Below are 10,393 nucleotides of genomic sequence, written 5' to 3'. Positions count from 1 at the left end.
GCTCCATTCAACATATTTTGAGCGAAATATGAGTATTGAGAACAAAATGTAAAAAATTTAAAAAAAACTCTAGTGTCATCTTAACCTACACCAGGTAAAAAAACCTATGAATTCAACTGCCCAATATAACCTGATTTCGAAACAGTTAGTTATAAATGAAATAATGAATAAATTCATTCTTTCCATTAAATGTTCCCAACAGATCACCGAAGACAAGTATCACTGTTAGCGGTCGCTTTGATTACTCTGCGAAGGGACAGAGGGTGGGTAGTATCGGTTCTCGTTAAAACAGTTCGCAGGGCTAAAAAAGCGGGAGAGCAATACCCTCTGCAGAGGATCAAAATTGTAATGGCATGGCATGTTTTTGGATGATTCTGAGGAATGTTTCGCAGATCGTCGCCAATAGCCCATTTTTAGTGCGATGTTAATAAAGTACTACAGTTATTAGTCCCATTACAAGTTTCCAAATTAGTTTGTATTTCTTTGCGTGCATTTAAAGCTTTTATTGAACTTCGTTAAAACACGCGTTTCAGCAGTTGAAAAATACCATATTATGAGACTCGCACTCTAAGATTCTATGTAAAATCTTTATTATCAGCTGCATTGTTCTTTATGCGACTGTTTGCACGTATCTATAGGTTATATTAGAGTAATGTAAATTCGATACATTAGATGATATATTATATAAATATACAATTATATCATGTATTATATTAGTATAATATTTAAGTGCGTGGAATCCCTCCGCGCGGAAGAAGTTAAACTTCGTAACCTGCGACGTTAGTTGTAGAAGAATCAGCAGTCGTAGGAGGATCACTAGTTCTATTCAACGACTCTTTTTCCTTCCGTGCTCTGTAATCACGGTAATATTGTGCATTTTTCCCTCCTGGAGCTCTTGAACCAGTGGAAGTGCTTGTGGATGCTTCATCGTCTCTCCCTGGAAAATGTATTTGTATTAATAATGTATGTGAATGTAATTTCAGAAGAGAAAACCTAACAATCAATTGATATTCAAAAGAGACGTACCTTCACATAACCTTAAATCCGTCGCATTGTCCGTGGGATTGTTTTCACTCATTTTTTACAATTGTTATCCACTAAATTTGAAAATAAAAAATACTACCCTATTAAATTCAAAACAAACTAGAAAAATATTTATAGAAAAACAATACTTTTATTATTTTTATGCCAGTGAGAACCAAAACACTATGGAAATGAATGAGGGAAAACTGATTTCCCGGCCAATAAAAATGTAGCCTTAAACGTTTAACGCAACCTTGTTGGAAGTCGCATAAGAAGTATAACTTCAATAATTAGGTCCAATGACGAGACGCACTGTAGTGTTTTAATAATGACATGTTTTGCGCGACTGTATAAGCAATACTTTTATAGTTAAACATCCCTGTCATGGGTTTTTATTCAGAAGATTTTTGTTATATACTTCCTATTTGTATTTATTCTTAACGTATTGCATTACAATGTTAACCAACTGATACATTTAAGTAAACAAGTGCAAACCGCGTCAAAACAATAAATCGAGATTTTACATGGAATCTGATAATTTATACCAAGGGACTGCAGATATCGAAGAGTTGTGCTTTACATATTGTTTGTGAATGATTGAGTAAGTTATTACTGACTGGATCGAATGAAATGATGAAATCTAGTCACATTTCGGAAATCAATACAGAATAGAAGAAAATGATAAGAGGAAGGAATGAGGAAATGAATGTTCTTTCTCATGGGATGATTCTTCCAACCGTGCAATCCCCCCCTTCTTCCTCAACAACAAAGCACAACTTCTCGAAATGACATCGATTCAGAAATCTTTTTTTTTCTGTCAGCCAGTGTATTTCGATTTTCATTTTCTTTTGTTGGAGATCGCTACCCATTTAGCATTAGCTTTTTACAGGCATTTAAAGACAGGCAAAGTATGGGGCGAAATTAGACACTTTTTTCAACTGGAGAGTCAATCAGCTGACTTTTTAAAACATATATCCACTTTTTTTTTCCTGAAAAAAGAAGGAGCCAAAAATAACTTATGCTATGCAGTTCCTGACCAAATGATGAGACTCCCTCTAAGATTCTATGTAAAATCTTAATTATTATGAAATACTGTACAGCTTTATTGTTTTTAATGTGACTGCTTGCACTTGTTTACGTCAATGGGTTAACATTGTAATGCAATACGCTAAGAATAAATACAAATAGGAAGTATATAAAAAAATAATCGGAATAAAAACCCATTACATGGATGTTTAAATATAAAAGTATGGCCTATACACTCGCGCAAAACACGTCATTATTAAAACACTACAATGCGTCTCATAATTGGGTCTAATTATTATAATATAATACCTGATATAATAAATATTCGTCAAATTTATATTATTTATCGTCTCATTTAACCCATTGATACACTAACGCAGGGGTCGCCAAACTTTTTTGATCATCGACCCCTATATAATTTTTCGAAATCTCCATCGACCCCCACAAAAGTAATTTTCTATTAATTAAAATAAAACTCTATTAGATACTGTGTAAATTTATTTTATGATTTTAAACATTTATTATAGTAATAGTACATTTTGTAACAATAGTTTTATGAAAAATATATTAGTATTGAAATTTAAATACCTTATTATTAAATAATAAGTAATCATGCATAAGTAGATATAATAAGTAAAGTAACTAAGGTGCTTCTTGATCAATGAGATGGGTGTGCCTGGTGTTTTTTTTTGCAAGGTTCGCTATATTGGATTCAAAATTGGTCAATTTTAATTTTCGTCAAAATTGGTCAATTTTGCAATTTTCGTAAAAAAATACAAAGGGTGCTATAGTTTTGTCGCGGGCTGTACTAATCCATATCATTAATGCTTATCTTCTTTTTTGTGCATTGATAATTAAAATTGATATCTAAACCAAACGAATGGTTTTATCGAAACAATAACTAATTATCTAAAACTATAAAAGTTTTAATAATGACACTGCAAATATTCAACACAGTTTGCTAAGATAGCTGAAACTGCGTATGATATTTGCATTTGTAACGTCAATGCTCGTCACACGTTACATTTGGACAAGTGCACATGTGCATATGACTTATAAACTGCCCTGAGTTCGTGCCACTGCGCGGTGGTACGTAAATACATGTTTCACCCCAATAAATATACGTTTATTAATTTATGTTTCATAAAGAAACTGATATTGAGTCAATTATAAAAAAAAATTCACAAATTTTGCATACTTAATTAGGTATGTATGATTTGCGTGTTGAGAACTGTTTTTTTTTTCTCGATCCACAATCGACCCTTCCGATTCGGATCGACCCCCATTCGCCCCCCTGTCTCATATCGACCCCCGCTTTTGTTAAATAGACCCCTGGGGGTCTATATAGACCACTTTGGCGACCACTGCACTAACGTAAACCGGTTTCAATCACATGAAAACAATAAAGTTGTCACCTGATAATTAAGATTTTGCATAGAATCTTAGAGTGCGAGTCTCATCATTTGGCTAGAGACTGTGGTTTACGAGTGTTTTTCGTAACTTTTGCACACGTCTTGCTATGTTAAAACACAACTCTGATAGATTATCCAATTAATTATTTTTTCTAACTAATTTGGCTCTTATTTGAAGAATGTTTTCCTTGGTTAATAAAAATTCTAAATTATTATTTAAAGGTTCGGTAGAGACATATGATGCAAAAAGATTTTAATTATTTTTGTGGAATTATCTTTCTTTATAAAGGGAAACATAAGAGCTACCAATAGATGCTTTATCATGAAAAAAAAAGACAGAACAAAAAAGAAAACGTTTGAAGTTTCAAATCGTATAAACGATTTTGTTTCACGAATCGATTAAAACAATTTGATATTCTACGAATGAATAAATTCTCTATTATTTATCTAATTTAAATCTATGAATAGAAAGTGAAAGTATTAGAATCATTTAAACGAATGAGTGATGAAATGAATCAAACGATTCGAAAACAATAGCTTAATTAATTTAATTTAAAATAGTAAAAATTCCTGCTAGGTATACCAAAATAATTCCAAATGATAAATGGTCTGCTTCGAATGAGCAGAGTGATTACCATGAGTTGATTACTATTTAATTATCTAATAACAGCAGGTTAATAGTAAAAATAAGGATTTGTATGGATCGGCGATCACTGGTTTTAGGCCCGCTTTTCTGATGAAAAATATTCCCAGGATAATGGATCCATGTCTTCGGGCTAACAATAAGAGGTTTTTATGGTTAATCTCTCTTTATAATGCAAATGTAAATTTCTTTTTCTCAAAACTTTTACCGTTAATGCTATTTTTTTTTAAATATATAACCGTCGGTTGAACAGTCGACCCAGCTTTCGGGTTTACGACTACTCATATTCGACTCCGTAGCCTCGTCATTTAGAACCCAATCCAGAAGACAAGGGAACTCCTCGAACATAAACGAAAACTACGCCACTGCCCCTCGATAAATAATAACATATCCTCTGCTGTTCTTGACGTCAGCCTGTTTAGGCAGAGGGGGTGCGATTGTTCTTGTTTTCCAGTGGCGCCATCTATGGCCCAGAATTCGACTTCAGTCACACCATACGTCACACCCGTTTATAGGACGAACCCATTCATACATCCATTCATTCATCCACAGATCGTAATTTTGACCTGAATCAGAGAACGATCGATCCAGTACCCCCAGAGGTGTTGATTTGTTATGGGAACATGGAGGACTTTAAGACTCGACAGATTTAGCGTGCATCAGTCACTTTACTACGCGGAGAGTCTTCGGCCGGCGGGGTTCGAACCCACGAAATCTGGGACATGGGCCCAGCACCCTACCGACCAGGCTATCCCGGCCACCTCTACAACACTCTATTTCTTTGGGCCCCAAAATAGATTTGTAGCGAGGTTTAACTGTTTTATTTTTGATAGTGGGAATTCACATTTAAATCTGCCATAGATCAAATGATGCAATGAATGCCAAAAACTTTAGTAATTGTCCTCCTTTACAAATAATCCGATTTTAAAGAACAGACACAATAAAGGGATGGAATAGAAAGAATTAAAAACGTTCCGTTAAGTCGTGTCATGGAAGCTTTCTTTCTTTGGGTCCTCTGACGAGAGAAAAAAAAAAAACCCGACTCGCATCGTTAAAGACATGACGTGACGTTTCTGGTCCGCGAAACGCGTGTGACCTTCCCGCGTCACGGTTTGATGATTGCCGTTGCTGTAACCTGCGCACTGACAATAGTCCTCTTCTCCATCCCTCTCCCCGGTGTGTGTGTTGGAGTTGTAGGTGCAAGGAAAAAAACTTTTTGCTGGTTGTGTTGACAATCTTTGCATCAACAGTGGAAATCGCGCATTTTTATTTCTTCATTCTCGTCTGCTCTTCTAACATTCAGCGGTGAGTAGCTTTATTTTTATGACAGAGGACACCTTGATCGTGTTTATTATTATGAAAGAGTTTCATTGCTTTTTTGAGAGTGTTATTCGGAAGAAATAATTATTTTTATGAAAGTGTTTCCTGGTAAAATAGTTATGTTTATGAAAGTGTTATCTGGACAAATTAATTAAACAAAACTTTTTTAAATTCATTCATAGTGATTCATTTAACCCCATTAAAAGTGATAAGTGAAAAGTGATTAAAATAGTTATGTCTATGAAAGTGTTATTCCGAAAAAAAAATTTTTAAAAGAGGGATTTCCGAAAAAATATTTATTCTTATGAAAGTGTTATCTGGACAAATTAATAAAAAAAAAAAACCTTTTTTAAATTCTATAATAGTGATTCATTTAACCCTATTAAAAGTGATAAGTGAAAAGTGATTAAAATAGTTATGTTTATGAAAGTGTTATCCCGAAAAAGACATTTATCAAAAAAAAAATGTATTCAAAAGGTGTATTTTGTAAGTGATTTTGATATTTGTATGTGTTGTCCAGATAAATTTACGTTTAATTTTATATAAGCGCTATACTGAAAGTAAAAGTGCTTTGCAGTTGAGTTTTTCGAAAAATTTTATCTATAAAAACTATTAATTAATTTAAACGATAAATATTGAATTAATTAATGCTGTGTCAGATGTAAGTAATTATAATAAGAATACTGCATCCACAGTGACACCTAAAATAGAAAAAAACAAATAAGACTCCCTTTTTTTTTGGTCAGGATAACGTTCTTTTTCGTGTACGTTGTTGCTTCATGTTTTCTTTTTATTTCTAGCCTATCAATGTTATAAAACGTTATTATGATGATTATGCTCATTATAATGTTAACGAGAAGAAATAAAAAACTACAACGCTTAGAACGCGTTATTTTTTTCCACGAAAAATTAGGTTATAGCTGATTTTTCATGAAAGTTTTTTTTTTTTAAGAAAATAAATTTTCCTTTCTAATATCAAATATATGCACAAACTATTTTACAACGGTTTTTTGATTAATTGTTTTTTAATCTTTAAAAACTTTTATATTCCTTTAACAAAGATTTAAATAGGAATTGATAAAAAAAAAAATTCTGAATCTGAAAAAAAATCAAACATTATACATTCGAAAGTGTTTGACTATTAGTTATTATTGCGAATTACCGGAGGCTGTGTTTGTGACATGTTTTTAATTTTTATACCTGTTTAAAAGTATCTACTCTATCATTTCCTTCTTTTAGTAAAAGGAATATTCTTATAATTTATTTTTAAACTTTTTTCCTGAATGAGGGATAAAAATTATTTTTTTGGAATAAGGAAATTTTAACTAACGTAAATGAAAGACTTTTTCCTCTGCATGAATAATCAATTCTTCCATTGAGAAACTCTTTTAAGGTTATAATATTTACATAATTGTGAGATAACCATTTTAGTAGCACCCTATGGCTACAATTTTTTTCATTTTCTTTCACCCTTAAATCCAACTAGGCCAAATTATTAAACGCACTCTAAGATTCTATGTAAAATCTTTATTATCACGTGATACTCTATACAGCTTTATTGTTTTTTAACCGGCAGAAACCGGTTTGCATTTGTTTACGTTAGTCTATCATTTGGTGAAATTAGACGATATGAGGTATTATATTAGTATATAATAATAATTAGACCAAATAATTAGACTCACTATAGTGTTTTAATAATTGTATGTTTTGATCGAGTTCATACGCAATACTTTTATATTTAAACATACATGTAATGGGTATTTATTAGAGAGATTTTTCATATACTTTCCATTTGTATCTATTTTTAACGTATTGCATTCCAATGTTAACCCATTGATACACGAATATAATTAAGTGCGAACCGGTTTCAGTCGAGGGAAAACAATAACGGGTAAAAACAATAACGGGTAAAAACAATAACGGGTAAAAACAATAACGGGTAAAAACAATAACGGGTAAAAACAATAAAGCTGTATAGAGTATCACCTGATAATTGAGATTTTAAATAGAATCATACAGTGCGTCTCATAACTGTACATTCATACATTTAAAAATGTTGGTTCAATGGCACGTATATTTTTTATTATTTAAAAACAGACTAACATTTTTATTAAAAAATTTTGTTTTTAAAAATTATCTCAGATGTCTGAAGGCCAAAAAGAAAACTAATACAAAATGTATAAATGTTTTGTTTTGTTTAATAGCAGACATCAGAAGAGAGTTAATATTTAATCTGAAATATTTTCTTAGTCGTAATTTAAATTACTTGTTTTTTTTTTTTTAACTGTACAGAGTTATATTATGTAATGGCAATTCATTCTTAATTCTGAATAGTTTCTGAATGTCGACCTTCCAAAGAACGAATGACGTGATAAGAATTAAGCAGACAAATTATGATTCTATTCTCATGTTGAAGAATTTCATGCGAAAGATTTTCGCTCACATTATGAATTAGGAGTCATAAAAAATAAGACAACATTTATTGAATTAATTATGCCAGTACATCCAATGAGCTTTCCAATGAAGATGTTTTTTAAGAAACTGATAAGATGTTTTTTAAGGAACTCTCGTGAATTTACATTTTTACTAGATTTTTATTCTTTTATTAATACTTCTCTTTATATAAGAATTATTAGATTTACATTAAGATTTCATAAGAAATCTAGAGCAATTTCCATCACTTTATAAAAAAAGAAAAAATAGGACAACATTTATTGAAATTATTGTGGCAGTAAAAAAGAAAATGATATTGAGTTTTCAAGGATAGTTTACAAACAATAAAAAACTTTATTTAGTTTCTTTTCTATTAACTATTATCAAATTAAAATATAAAAATAAAAGTAAAGAAAAATCAAATGATATTGAGTTTTCAAGGAAAGTTTGCGAACAATAACAAACTTTATTTAGTTTCTTTTCTATAAACTGTTATCAAATTAAATTATAAAAAAAATATATTAGACCTTCATTATCTATTGAATATTCATTATCTATTGCATAAATTATATATTTCAAGGAAAGTTGTTATCAGGATTCTTTTTTATTATTTATTTATTTTTTAAACCATTTTTTTTTCAAGTTTCAAACCATTCATTCAAGTGTTTTTTAAAAAAATATTACTAAATTAAGATAATTTTTCTAAAAATATCATTAGAATTTTTCTGCAACTGTAAAATAATATTTTTAAAGGTCTCAAAGAATAAACCAGAATTTTGGAACCGTCGAAATTTTGGAAATTTTTATTTAGTTTGATATTAAAAATATTATTATGGTTTTAAAAAAACTTTTTTAGGTCTTTAAAAAATAATATTTTTGAATTTTTGAGGAGATTATTCACCATAAAAATAAGCGGGTAAAACTTAAATAAGAAGGCCATTTTTTTATTCTGATCTTGTTTGTTATTACTTTTTTAACAATTATAAACTCAATGATATTTTATTTTATTTTTTTAGCATTTCTCACATTACTTTTATTTAATTATATTTTAAAAGGTTTGAAATTATGACAATCATTCCAGAAGCAGCACACTCTACTGTAATACTTTCTGTAATAATTCGAGACTTTTCCAAACTTTTATTTTAATTAAATATAGTGGTCATTAATTCTAACTGTCAATGCCCTTAATGTCCTTGAAAGCGTTACGTAGCTGCTTCTAACATGAGGGCAATCTACTCACTTGCCATTTTTTCATCGGATGCATGCAAATACATGTTGAAACAAACAAATTGCGTCTACAACCAACAAATTATGACCTTTTCTGAAGGAAATATCTAGTCATTATAACTATCAAACATTGCATAGCTTAAAATTGTATCTTGCGTTTTATTGTTGGAGAATTATTTGAATAATACGTAACCTGAAAATTAATCCCAGGCATATGTTTTATTCCACGTCAAAAATTTAAAGCTGAAAAATATTGCGAAAAATCGCTATTCAAAAAATCATTTAGTAAAGCAATTTTTTTGTCTCTATTATTCATTATTTTTGTTTTAATTCAAATTATTACGACATTTAAAATTCAAAAAAAGAATAATCGAGTCAACATTAGATTTAGCAATAACAGATTTGAACTAAGGTATTTGTTCATTCGTTAAAATTGTCATTTTTCTTCTTCAAAACTAGATAAAAAAAAAAGCAGAAATTATTTGATGATATTCATACTTACAATACCTTAGTGAATCAAAACATAATTAAAATCATTTAGAATTACTCGGTCTTAAAATTCTCTACAACGATTTTCAAAAATATTCTCGCTTCAGTTATTTTACCGTCTCTAGAGCGGACAATAATTATGGTCATAATAATGATAAAGAAAGAATGCATCATCATTTCATCATGATTCTTTTCCGCCGTGCATCAAAACAATAGACTACGTTTTAGTAGAATTGAATTGCGTCATATCTTATTTAAAAGCCTGGTATCTTATATTTATTTATAAGTCAAAACATCTCGACTACAAAGAAAAACCTGTACACACACACACACACACACTATCTATTATGAGTTCTCACAACTCATAATCAAGAGAAAAGATAAATAATAATTTCTATAACTGTTCAGTCATTCAGTCATCTAGAAAATGAAGGCGGTGATCACCATTATACACTCATGAACAAAAAAAAAAGTTAGCTCACCAAGGAGTCGTCAAAATGAGACGAAATTTTGCATACGTAATGACTACTTTGATATGAGTAAATGATTAGAAAATCAAAGATTAGGTCAGCTAATTTTTTTTTGTCTATGACTGTATAGATATTATAGTGATGGTTGAAGTATTGTCTCAAGGAAAATGAATAAAATCGTTTTAAGTAAAAATTTGATTTATTAAGTACGAATAAGTATATTCAAAATGACCATATGTAAAATATACAAACCATTAAAAAAAGAAATCTCTTAAAGGGAACTAGATAACATTCTCTACATCGAAAAGTTTTAATAGCATGAAAATTATATTTTTGTAACGGTTGGAACT

General features: G+C 30.2%; 1 protein-coding gene and 1 long non-coding RNA gene across 2 annotated transcripts in view; one reads left to right on the top strand and one right to left on the bottom strand.

Annotated features, from left to right (window-relative positions):
• Nucleotides 1-644: 644 nt before the first annotated feature.
• Nucleotides 645-9,696, bottom strand: LOC147816197 (uncharacterized). Its single transcript, XR_015431873.1, has 3 exons — nt 9,592-9,696; nt 1,027-1,097; nt 645-937 (listed from the first exon to the last, which is right to left on the bottom strand). It is a non-coding gene; the product is annotated as an uncharacterized LOC147816197 (long non-coding RNA).
• The window catches only part of LOC107438914 (uncharacterized), a 48,213-nt gene continuing 43,006 nt past the window's right edge, over nt 5,187-10,393 (top strand). Inside the window, exon 1 of the mRNA XM_087158379.1 lies at nt 5,187-5,409. The gene's annotated coding sequence lies outside the window, so the exon portion shown is untranslated. The remainder of the gene's footprint in view (nt 5,410-10,393) is intronic.

This window comes from Parasteatoda tepidariorum, chromosome 2, assembly GCF_982258835.1.
Source record: "Parasteatoda tepidariorum strain Cologne lab strain chromosome 2, Ptep-v5.0, whole genome shotgun sequence".
NCBI classification, from domain to species: Eukaryota; Metazoa; Arthropoda; class Arachnida; order Araneae; family Theridiidae; genus Parasteatoda; species Parasteatoda tepidariorum.
The sequence above is the reverse complement of the archived record's forward strand: the minus strand, read 5'-3'. Positions and strand labels throughout refer to the sequence as shown.